The following is a 12,801-nucleotide window of genomic DNA, read 5'->3' on the forward strand; positions in this document are numbered from 1 at the left end:
TAAATACGATATTAGGTACAACAGCAATACTATTAATGAGTGTACTAAAAACTGTGCTGAATTTAGAACAACCCCAAGGAAACACAGTGAATTAATAGCAAAAAGTTTGTACTAAAACTGTGCTAAATTTAGAGCAAACACAGTAAATTATTGGCAAAACGTGTGTACTAAAACTGTGCTAAATTTAGAACAACCCCAAAGAAAAGTGTGTACTAAAACTGTGCTAAATTTAGGACAACTGAAAAGAGACACAGTGAACGAATAGCAAATATTGTGTACTAAAACTGTGCTAAATTTAGAACAACCCCAAAATAACGGACACAGTGAATTAATAGCAAAAAAGTGCAATGTACATATAAAATGTGTATGTGTATGAATGTTTGTGGTTTTTTTTTTCTTATATATACATAACATATATATAATTTGTATGTACGTTTATTTGTCAAGCAAAAAACTATATAGAAAAGACCTATATCAACATAGTGCATATCATTTTTGGAGCAAATTAATGCAATAATTAAGCGTAAATAGCAAAGGTTAAATCGAAACTGAACAAACAGCAGAATGGCAATAATTTTAGTTCAATTTGATTTTTTTAAAAACTGTGCAATACCAAGCTAAAAAGATAAAGAAAAAGAAAAACTGTGGCAACTTAAATTGCGACAAATTGCAGAAATCGCGAGAATATATTTAAAAATTATACTATATACAATAATTTTTTTTTTTATAAATATATATATATATATGTATAGCAACTATAAATGTAAGCAAATGTTTGACGATTACCTCAGAAAAGAAGCAAGAGAAGGGGATAATAAAACAAAGAGAGAAAGATAAAGAAAGAGAGAGAGAGAGAAAGTAACAGTAAATCAACTGCAGCTCAAGCAACTACCTCGTTAACAATAACTAAAGAAAACAAAACGATGCAACACAAAGTCAAGCATAGAACACACTATATATATATCAACTATATAGAGTATATATATAAAGATATGGACTAGTATATCTCTCACGAATGGCAACTAATTATACGTAAAACTAAAACAAATAACGATTTATACGAATTGCGAACAAAGTTAAATTAAATGTACATTAAATTTAATTGTTTATATATACAACAACAACAAATACAACACATTTATATATAAACATTATATATATATATATATTATATTATACACATATTATATACATACATTCAAAGTAACAATTTACTCGGTGCCCGCCCCCGTCCCGCCCTCGAGTTGTCATCGGTTTAAATTTGATTAATTATTAAAGAATTCATAAAAAAAAAACACACATTTTGGCCAAACACAAATTGTTGCACACATATGACAACGGGGCGTGTCACTGGGCGTGGCCCTCAACTATCCTTCCCCCCGCCCCTCTTAACACAACCCACGTCTCCCTCCCTCCTCTATCCTGATGAAAAATGTTTATCAATTCTTAAATGTAGCAGTTGTAGTTGTGCATCTATTTCAACAACGAAAACTAATTACAAATTATTAATAAATTTAAAATTTGAAAACAAAAAAGAAAAAAAAAACACAAAAAATTGCAACATGATTTAAGCGATACTCAATTTATTTCGGTTTCTGTTCTTTAATACTCGGTGTAGCCAAAAAAAAGTCGATTTTGTGTATATATCTTTTATCTTTCGCGTCCGAAATATTTATCACCATCGAAATTAAAGAAAAAACTACTTGACTATTGGCTACCGGGTATCGGCTAGTCGATCATCTGCGACTGCAATTTGTTTACGTTTCTTTTCTTGAAATTCAATGAAGCAATATTGAAAGCAGGCGAATTTTGTTCAGATTATTTTCCGAATTGAAAAGCGAAACATATTGAAATTATGTAGCAACTACATGTTAAATTTTAGCAATTAATTATTATAAAACAAATGCGTAATTTATGCAAAAATTATGCCCATAATTATATATATACTATACACATCAAAAATGGAAAATAAATTGAAGAAAAGAAATTTGCAACACACAACTAAATCAATTTTCAAAGCACCAAGTGAAATTAAGAGTTATGAAGAGAACTTCGGAGCGAACCGAAGCGATGGAACCTTTGCAGATCGTATCAAAAAAAATAATGATATCAAGTTGTTGTAACCTAAGCTAACTCAGTTAGACTTGTTGCAAATAGAAATGCTGCCAAGGTTTGCATCCAGACAAAGAAAATACTTCTTACAACTAGTTTAAAGAGCATCTCCTTTGACAAATTTCGAATTACAATTACAATTACAACTGCAACTACAAATTACAAATTACAACAACAAACAATTAACAATAATACGACAGTAACTATGAACAAGGAACCGTGTACCTCTCAAACACCTGGCTATGGGCAATTCGAATTTACATTCCGATTTCAGCTTCTAGTCGGCGTAATGTGTATGTGTGTATGTATGTGTGTGTGTGTGAGTGAGTGTGTGAATAAATGCATGAGTGTATTTGTACATTTTTACATTATCGAAAAGCCAGATGCAACAAAAATTAGAATCTGCCAAACGAACTCACATTTTTTTGTAGTGCAAAAGAAAAAAAACTTTCAACTAAATCGAAATCGAATATGAAAATGAAAATGAATGAAAATGAGCAGAAAAACATTTGGCAAATCTTCTTCAATTATCATTTTCCATATGTATAACAAATTTTCTTCCAAACAAAAGCAAAAAAAAAACAAAAATTGAAAAAAAAAAAACTATATAAATGTATTTTCAAGTATTTGGTAATGTGTAGTAAAAACAAACATGCCACAAACGGTGGCAAGCAAAATTCTCAGCAAAAATAACAAAAGCAACAACTTGAATTTAATAAAGAATGATATGTACATAAAATGCATATTTCATAATAACAACAACAACAACAACATCAAATCAGGCATAAATAAATACGGTACAATGTAATGCACAATGCAACACCTCAATTGTCAGCCAAATTCAAATCGTAAAATATGAAACGAAAACGAAAAAAATTAAATTAAAAAACAAAAAAAAAATATATTTAAAAACGAAAAAAAAAAACACAAAAAAGAGAACCGATTTTTTTTGAGCCGAAATAAAGCATAAAACAATGTAAACTACAAAGAAAAGCGTTTTTATTTGAATATGGTTTGAGATTTAGATGAAATAAATATGAACGCTTTAAAATTGGTAAGTTAAAATCAAATAAAAGAAATAAGAAAGCTACAGTCGAGTGTGCTCAACTATGAGAGATGCGCTATTCATTTTGATTAGGAGCAAAACAGTGCGTAAGACTAATAAAATATACCACAAAAATACTAAAATATGTCGAACACTATATTTGGTATATTGATACAGTAATACATTCCAAATATACTGCAAAATATACCAGATTGTCAGCCAAATAAGTTAGGACCTTAATGCAGTAAGTTTTGTTTACCATACAAAAGTATATATTTAGTATATTAATCTACTACTGCATTTAAAATATACCATAGAGTACAAAATCTACCATAATGCCAGCCAAAGCAGTTATGACCTCATTTTTCCCTTATAAAAAAGTATTTATTTAGTATATCGATATACTACTACATTCAAAATATACTAAAGAGTGCAAAATACACCAGATTGTAAGCCAAAACAATTAAGACCCTATTGCAGTATATATTTAGTATATTAATCTACTACATTCAAAATATACCATAGAGTACAAAATCTACCATAATGCCAGCCAAAGCAGTTATGACCTCATTTTTCCCTTATAAAAAAGTATTTATTTAGTATATCGATATACTGCTACATTCAAAATATACTAAAGAGTGCAAAATAAACCAGATTGTAAGCCAAAACAATTAAGATCCTATTGCAGTATATATTTAGTATATTAATCTACTACTGCGTTCAAAATATACCATAGAGTACAAAATCTACCATAATGCCAGCCAAACCAGTTATGACCTCATTTTTTCCTTATAAAAGAGTATTTATTTGGTATATTGATATACTACTACATTCAAAATATACTAAAGAGTGCAAAATACACCAGATTGTAACGTTTTTCACCCATCAAAACTACTGCAGTAAACGTTTTTTACAATACAAAAGTATTTCTTAAATACATTCAATCCAATTCAAATTGCAAGGAATCATAAATACTGCAGTTATTATTGTATTTACCAAAAATACTCTAACTTCAAAATGATATTATTATTATTAGACTTTTTTTTTAATTTTGAGGGGGCGGAAGTGGGCGTGGATATTTTTTAAGTTTACTACAATTGGCTAAAGGATGAAAATGCTGAAATGTTTTACAATATCTAGACATTTCTTATCATAAATCATCATCAATGTTCCAGCCATTGAAATCTAAATTAAAGTTGACTTTGAAGTTGTGATTGCCGATTGGTTAGTTAAAATCAAATAAATATAATAAAGTTTTTTATTTAATTAATAAGTGTAGAATCCGCAAACAAGAAAATTGCTTCTTAGCATGGAAGTAATTTGATAGAAGCCAAAATTCATATAGTCGAGGAGTAGACAAATAATAGAGTAATATTGTTTTGAAGATTTGCTTACGTTAACTAAACTTTGATTATAAAGAAAATGCTGAAATTTATTACTATTTCTAAACATTATAATTTATAATATTATAATGCATTAAAGTTGCCAAATTTTATTCCTGATCCATCAATGTTCAGTCCATTGATAAATCTCGGCATTTCGGCATCATTTGAAGGAGTTCAACGATAAGAATGATTACAGACAATGATAATGATAATGATAATGATGTTGAACTTCAAATTGAAGTTGACGTTGAAGTTGTGATTGGTAAGTTAAAATCAAATAAGTATAATAAAGTTTTTTCTTTAATTTATAAATGTCGATTCCGTACACATGAAAATTGCATCTTAGCATGAAAGTATTTTGATAGAAGTCAAAACCCTTATACCCGAGTAGTAGACAAATAATAGAGTAATATTGCATTTCTTAACCTTATAATTTATAATATTATAGTGCATTAAAGTTGCCAAATTCTATTCGTGATCCATCAATGTTCTGTTCATTGAAGGAATTCAACGATAAGAATGATACAGACAATGATAATGATAATGATGTTGAACTTCAAATTGAAGTTGAAGTTGACGTTGAAGATGTGATTGTCAAACTGGATGCAATACAATTGCAAGTGCATGACTATAGCAATGACTGATATATCAGTCACACACTCACACTCACACGCACAAACACTCAAACTCAAGCAAAGCACTCACTCCCCAGGGCACTTGTGCGCCGCAGGAGGGGGACAAGACCAAGCACAAGGGCAAGGGCAAGGGCAAAGCAAAAGAGGCCGAGCTGAGCCGAGACTAAGCCGAGAGTCAAGGCGAGTCGTCGTGTTTAGTCGAGTCGAGGCGAGGCGAGTCGAGGCGCAATCACGCAGACCGTGTCCAATTAAAAGGCGCCGTTCATCATTTTGAATGCAACGGCAATGGAAATGGAAATGGAAAAATCTACAGGTGGTGGCGGCAGCGCTGGCGACAGCAGCGACGAGCAGCGACGTCGCGACGGCGATTTCTCAGATTTGAGTTTCCTGCACGGCAAAAGGAAAATGAAAACAGACTGTCGAGCGAAAGAGAGAACAGATAAAGAGACAACAAAAACAACAAAAAGTAGGCGGCTATCGGATCGGACAGGACAAAAGATAGATACAAAAGTGAAACAGACGGCAGCTAAACAGGTTGCACTCACACAAACACACACTCACACACACACACACACACATGCACTCATGCACATTGATCACATTAGTGTTGGGCACTTTTGGAGATAAAGTTGCAATTGCAGTCAGTAGAAATATAGCTAAGAAAAAAAGCCAAAATAAAGCGTAAAGAAGCCAAATAAAAAAGTAAACTGTTTTACGATAAAATATATAAATTCGCTCATTTTTCGTACGATTTCGTTCATTTTTGCAATTACTTGAAACCATTCTTAGCTCTAATTAAAGTGCTAATCAAGAGTTAAAAGACTCATATTTATTTTACTTAAGATTTGTCTTTGTAGTAGCATAAAATCTTTTTATTTTGCATTCTGCTTAAGTGAATACTTTAATAACTAAACTTATGAATTTTATTGTACTTCAAAAGCAAATCTTAGGTAAAAAGCATATTATAATTCATTCTGGAAATGTTTGTAAACGAAAACAAACTTTAATCCAACATTTTAACTTAAGTAAATATAATTATTATTCTACTTAATAATAATATGACACTATTTTCAGTATTTTCAATAATCACAAAGTTAAATCATTTTAAAAATAAGTAAAGGTTATTCTTATAGATCTGGATTAGCACTATATTTAGAACGGAGTGTGATTTTAAGAACATTTATGCTTGCTTGAATATATAAAAACAATAGTAGGCAGCTATCGGATCGTAGATATAAAAATGTAGTCAATAGAAAGATAGCTAAGAAAAAATATCCAAAATAAAGCGTAAAAAAGCCAAATAAAAAACTACATTTTGTCAATCAGTTTCTACTTTTAATAACTATACTAGTACGAATGCGTACGAATTTGTTAATTTTTGCAATTATCTTAAAACAAAAGAATTATTCCAAAATCATTTGTAGCTCTAATTAAAGTGTTAATCCAAAGCTATAAAATTCATATTTATTGAAAATGAAAAAATGTTTTACTATGTTTTTTTACGCTTGAAATATAAATAGCGAAATATAATATACATATTTGCCGCTTACTGCTGCCAAATGTTGGCGGAAAACCAGCTGACATTGTCAACACTGATCGCATATATGCATTTCAATTCATTTGAGTGTCTGTCCCAATGTCCCAGCTGACTCTCGCTGTTCCATGTCTGCCTACTATGCAGCGCTATGTCAAATTGTTGTAATTTATTATTGCATGCCAAGTTAATGAGTCCTGTGCGCATCTCGCTCTAACACACAGCACTCGATGCGAACAATAGTCGAGGTAGAAGAAGAAGCACAACAACACGAAGTAGAAGAAGGAACAGCAGTTGAAGAAGAAGAAGAAGAAGAGTAGAGAAATATTTCAATGCACACCTTCCTGCATTTAATCCAGTGGAAAATCAAGAAAAATAATGCGTTAAGGGACAGCGCAGGTAAAAACGAACAACAAAACAACAAAAAAAAAAAAAAAGGAAAAACTGTTCAATGTGCATGTTCTTTGATTGTATTCTTTCAGCTAAACATGTGTGTGTGTGTGTGTGTGTGTGTGAACATTGATTGAAAGCCGTTGTTGCTGTTCTTCTTGATTGCATTCTCTCTGTTGAAATGGAAAGCTAATAAAAATTGAGGTGGGTCAAGAGCGCTGACCAAAAGTGTAAAGCTCATTACAAATGTAACTAAGAGAACGGCAACGAAAAACAGAGAGAGAGAGAGAGTGGGAGAGCGAGAGTGAACAGTAGCTGTTTAAAGTTCAAGTTGAGCTTTAATGCGCGCTCTCTTTTTTTTTGGTTGCCGCTCTCAGCAAACGGATTAGAAACCCAGCTAATTGAACTGCTCGCCGGGGGCCTCTCTTTGTTTTTTTTTCGTTTTTTCGTTTTTCTGTTGTTGCTGTTTTACACATATGTTTGCCGCTCTTTAGTCCCTTGTTGTTGTTTGTTGCTGTATTGGAAAACCTTTTAAAGCGCTTTACGCTGTAAGCAGCCCCTAAAAGCAGCTTACACTTACACTTACGCACACACACACACACACACGCTCAGTTGGACAAACAAAGAGAAGAAGAAAAAAACGAATGCCAAAATTTTTGCATATAAGAAGCAGTTGAATAATGTGGGAGAGGGGGGTGTGGAGACGATGGCAACTTACAACAGATGCCCCAGAGAGCAAGAAGTTTTTGCCGTATCCCATTCACGCCCCTTGTCCACGCCTTGTTCGCCCATTTAACCCGAGGCAAGAAGCTTCCCCCTGATCACCCAAAAACCATCTTCTATCTAGCGTCTATGCCACACATAATCACATAACTTTTCATTGTGCAAGTAATTCGCGTGCATGTGTGTGTTTGTGTGTGTGACAATTGGCATATGTGTGTGTGTGTGTGCGTGGGTGTGAAAACTACTAGAACTAGATTACAAAGGGCGATGATTTTGTAAGGATTGAAATTGACAGAACTCGACGAACTCGGCATAGCAGACAAGACAAATGCCCTCAACAGAGAAAAGTCTACACACAATAGAATTCTACACAATTACTATCTTTCTACAATTCACTCCACTCCACATACAGTGGAACACAGCTTAATCGCTATACTGGCCAAACTAAGAGAAGTAGTTAGTTTATTTAAACTCAGGATTTTAATTGAATGTTTACAACTCAACATTTCTTCAGCTTTACTTTTATAGTTAAAAGTCTACAAAGCCTAGCATCAAGTTTAGTCCCTTTGAACATCTTTAAAATTCTTAAAAACTAAAAGAAAATTAAAATTATTCTTTATTCAAACATTTAATATAATATAATAGTGCTATTTATAAATTGTAAGTCTCCACTTTCGATTTAACACTTCTTAAGCTTTACTTTTATCGATATACAAAGTCTACACTCAAGTTTAGGCTCTTGAAATTCTTTAAAACTCTTCTGTTTTGTATTCTATATTCAAACATTTATTATAATATGAGAGTAACATATATTGTGAGTCTTCACTTTCGATTTAACACTTGTTCAGCTTTACTTTTATCGGTCTACAAAGTCTACACTCAAGTTTAGGCTCTTGAAATTCTTTAAAACTCTTCTGTTTTGTATTCTATATTGAAACATTTATTATAATATGAGAGTAACATATATTGTGTCTCCAATTTCGATTTAACACTTCTTAAGCTTTACTTTTATCGTTATACAAAGTCTACACTCAAGTTTAGGCTCTTGAAATTCTTTAAAACTCTTCTGTTTTGTATTCTATATTGAAACATTTATTATAATATGAGAGTAATATATATTGTGAGTCTCCAATTTCGATTTCACATTTTTGCAAAGGTAATTTGGTCATTTGCAGAATCCTCTATAACTCTACACTCCCTTCATCTAAACTTGCTTCCTTTCATCTCTTTACTTTGTTATTATACAAAAACATATTCCCTTTTTCAATAGGTTCACTAGTTTGATCCTTTTTTTCGCAACCTGCCTTCCCTTGTTCCTTTCTAGCTTTTAGCTGACTCAACATTTTACTTGACCAATTGACCACACAAATGAGCATGACTGAACCATGATTTATGCTCAACTTGCTTTGTAGCGCATCACGACAACAACAACGACAGAAATCGCATATTGATCCAATACAATAGTATATGTAAATTTTTCATAGATTAAATATATAAATATATCCACATACACATAAGCAGGACCTTGAAAGCCGCTCAGCAGCACACGGACTCTCACACACACACACACACACACACACACACACACACACACACACACACACACACATTCACACAGCAGCAGAGACACCACCCACAAAATGGAACATTGTCCAGGAGCTCTGCTTCCGTTTTTGAATAAAACGCATTTTTCAAAGCTCCATCTCTAAAAATGCCAATGTGTGTCTATGTGTGTGTGTGCATGAATAATGTACATACACAAGAACACAGACAGACGAAATATACAGGAAGAAAGTTGAGAATGCTCGACTTTGAAATACTCAAATTTAAATTCTTAATGATATATCTACCCATCTTAAACTGCTTTTAATTAGCATTAACTGCTTCGACTTTGCATCTCTTAAACCCGACTTTGTAAGTGACATATACCATATATAATATATATACTTTTTATTTCTTTAAAACATTTGAAGTTCATTATTAGATCCCAATCAAATGTTTTTGAAATTAATTATATTGTATTAATAAATGCGTGAAAACAAAACTAAACAGTCTAGCTTCAAAATTGTAGTATTGATTTCAATTTTGATTAGTAGCAATCTAATTCTGCTTTCTCCGAGTCTATAGTCTAGAAAATCAAAGTATTCGTACGATTGTCGCAAGACAATATATAAATATATATATATATATATATATATATATAAATTTATAGATATTTATAGATAGATAGATAGAGAGAAAAGAATCTGTGTGGAAAAAATCTTGACTTGAGATCTTTTCCATCTTAAAAAGAACCATCTTGAAATAAGATTGAAGATTGGGCTTCAAGATTATATTCAAAATTTTAATCTTGTTTCAAGAATGGAAAAATCTTAAAATGTAAATTCAACATAAAAATCTTAATTTGAGATTGTTTCACCTTATAAATCTTATTTCAAGACTGTTCTTTTTAAGATGATTTTTTTTAGATTTTCCTTTTTGTAACTCTTTATACTTTATGTACATACCCATAACACCTCATTCACTCGATGTGTAACGGGTATAAATATAATTTACATATGCACACGCATGTGCTTCAGTGTGTGTGTGTGTGTGTGTGTGTTCTACATGCTGTCGCTGTGGGCGTTTTGGGGCAGTTGGCAAACAGACCGACAGAACTCGTCGGAGGCTGCTGCCCCAGGGCTCAACTAACAAACGCCCCTAAAGTCACCCCCTCCCCCTATGTGCCACCCCCTGCCAACCCTACACCAATATTGAAACTTTCAACTACAACACACGCACGCATCGAATTTATGTGTGTCTGTGTGTGTGTATATGTGTGTGTGTGTGTGGAGCACTTTCACTTTTCACAAGCTTGGCTGGCCTCTCCTGGTCGAGACGATAAAAAAGCTTAGGCTTATGCTTTCGCACATTTTAAGCCATCCACCCTGCATCCCTTTCTTTCACTTTCCCCTTCCCCTTCCTCTTCCAATTCCCATGCCCAGCGACCACTACAAGAGCATAAGGAACGCTCTAGTGCAAAAGCATGCGTAATTATACCCGGCGGACAAAGGCTAAAAGGATATGATGAACATAAATGCTGACAGAGAATTCTATTCAGTACACAAAGTAAAAAATTTGTAATTTTTGGAGTGCACACAATCAAACAAATTGTCAAGGATAAAAATATATATTTTAGGTTATATTATTAAAACAACAAAAAATTAAAAACAAATACATTATTTTTTACTTTTCTCTAATTACTAATTTGTCACTTTGGTTCAATATCTTAAAAAAAACTACTCACGGCCTATTTTAAAGTTGCAAACTAAATAACCAAAAAAACATTTCTCTTTAATATTATTTATGTAATTAGTTTCCATTTAATGTCGTTAAGCTAAACAAGACATTCAAGAAAGTATCCTAAAAGTGCATGCCGGGTAAATCATAGTCGGGCATACTTCGCCATCTTATTTGTTTTTGTGGGTGGGTGCTGTTATGTGTTGACTGTTGTGTTCGTGTGTGTGTGTGTGCGAAGGGGGTAGAGAGGTGGCGGGTGGTGGCAACGCACACATGTGCCCCTAACGTGCCCCATGCCACATTTGCAAGCAACAGCAGCAGCAGTCGCCTTGCGGCTAAGCTGTCCAGCAACGAATTTCGTTTTGATTTTGCATGGACGTTTTTTCTTCTTAAACAACAAAAAATGTATGTATGTATGTATGTATGAAGCTGATTTTGATTTAAAATTAAAGAATCGAGAGCTGGAAGTTAACTTAAAGTTTGTTATGTAAGCAAAGGCAATAAATAACCCTAAACTCATTAGCCTAATGCACAAGGGCATTTCCTCGAGAACAACAATAATAAGAAGAACAACGTCAGTTAACAAGATGTGCCATAAATGTCAAGTGTGTGTATGTTTATTATATGCTTGTGCAAGTTTTGTAATTAATCGTTTAGCGACACAGCAAGCAGTCGACACATTGCCTTTGACCCCGCTGGGTGTCGTTTATTCTCATGCTGTGTGTGTGCCTGCGGCTGTCAGCCAAAAGGGTTGATGCCTTGCGATATTTACCAAAGGAATTTAAAGTTACCGCTCTCGGCAGGGTTGCCAGCTTAGTAAATTAAGGAGCACTGCCAACTATTCGAAATAACCGTTTCGTGAACGTTGCCATATCAATTAAAAAACGTTGCCAACTTTTTCGTAAATAACCGTGTACCAACATTGCCAACTCTTACAAGCGTTGCCAACATATTGGAAAGTGTTGCCAACTTATAAGAAAGCATAGACATTTAAAAAGCGCTTACCAGTTGTTTTTAGTTTTGCGAATATCACCAACATCCTTTGGACAATTTATATGGTTTAACTTCAAGGTTTTTGTATGTTCACCTGTTGTTTTTATTCACTCGCGTGGCGTTATATCGCAAATTTCACATTCATTGCTTTAAACTTTACATTAATAAAAGCGCGTAACGGCATAATTTTTCACGAAAATGGCGGCCAATTAAAATTTATAAAAACACACCTTAAAGCACGCACTTTATAGGATCACTTGTTAGTGCTCTATATTTTCATAACATTTTTACTGACTTTCGTAACATTTTACCTATAATTCCGTCTAAATTGCTATTAATTTTACACTTTCACAAAAGCGCGTCTGTTTTTTTGCGAGATCAAAAAGCGCATAACGGAATTTTTCAGACAAATGTCTGCAGTTTCCAACTTGCAAAATACCATGGAAGAATTACTGAAACTTTTTAGTATTTTTTCGATAATTTTACGTAGATACTTTTATATAAAGAAAGAAAAGCTTCAATTAACTGCAGGGTGTAATTAAATTAAATATAATTATCTGGTTTTTATATATATAAAATTAGCTTGTGAATAATTTATTGTTCAATTGCGGTCGATTACTCTGCAAAACAATTGAGCCAGCTCTTGTGTGATCGTTAATCGGAATCGGAACCGGAACCGGCATCGCTCACATGAGCCACAACCGA

Source organism: Drosophila albomicans, chromosome X (assembly GCF_009650485.2).
Source record: "Drosophila albomicans strain 15112-1751.03 chromosome X, ASM965048v2, whole genome shotgun sequence".
Classification (NCBI taxonomy): Eukaryota; Metazoa; Arthropoda; class Insecta; order Diptera; family Drosophilidae; genus Drosophila; species Drosophila albomicans.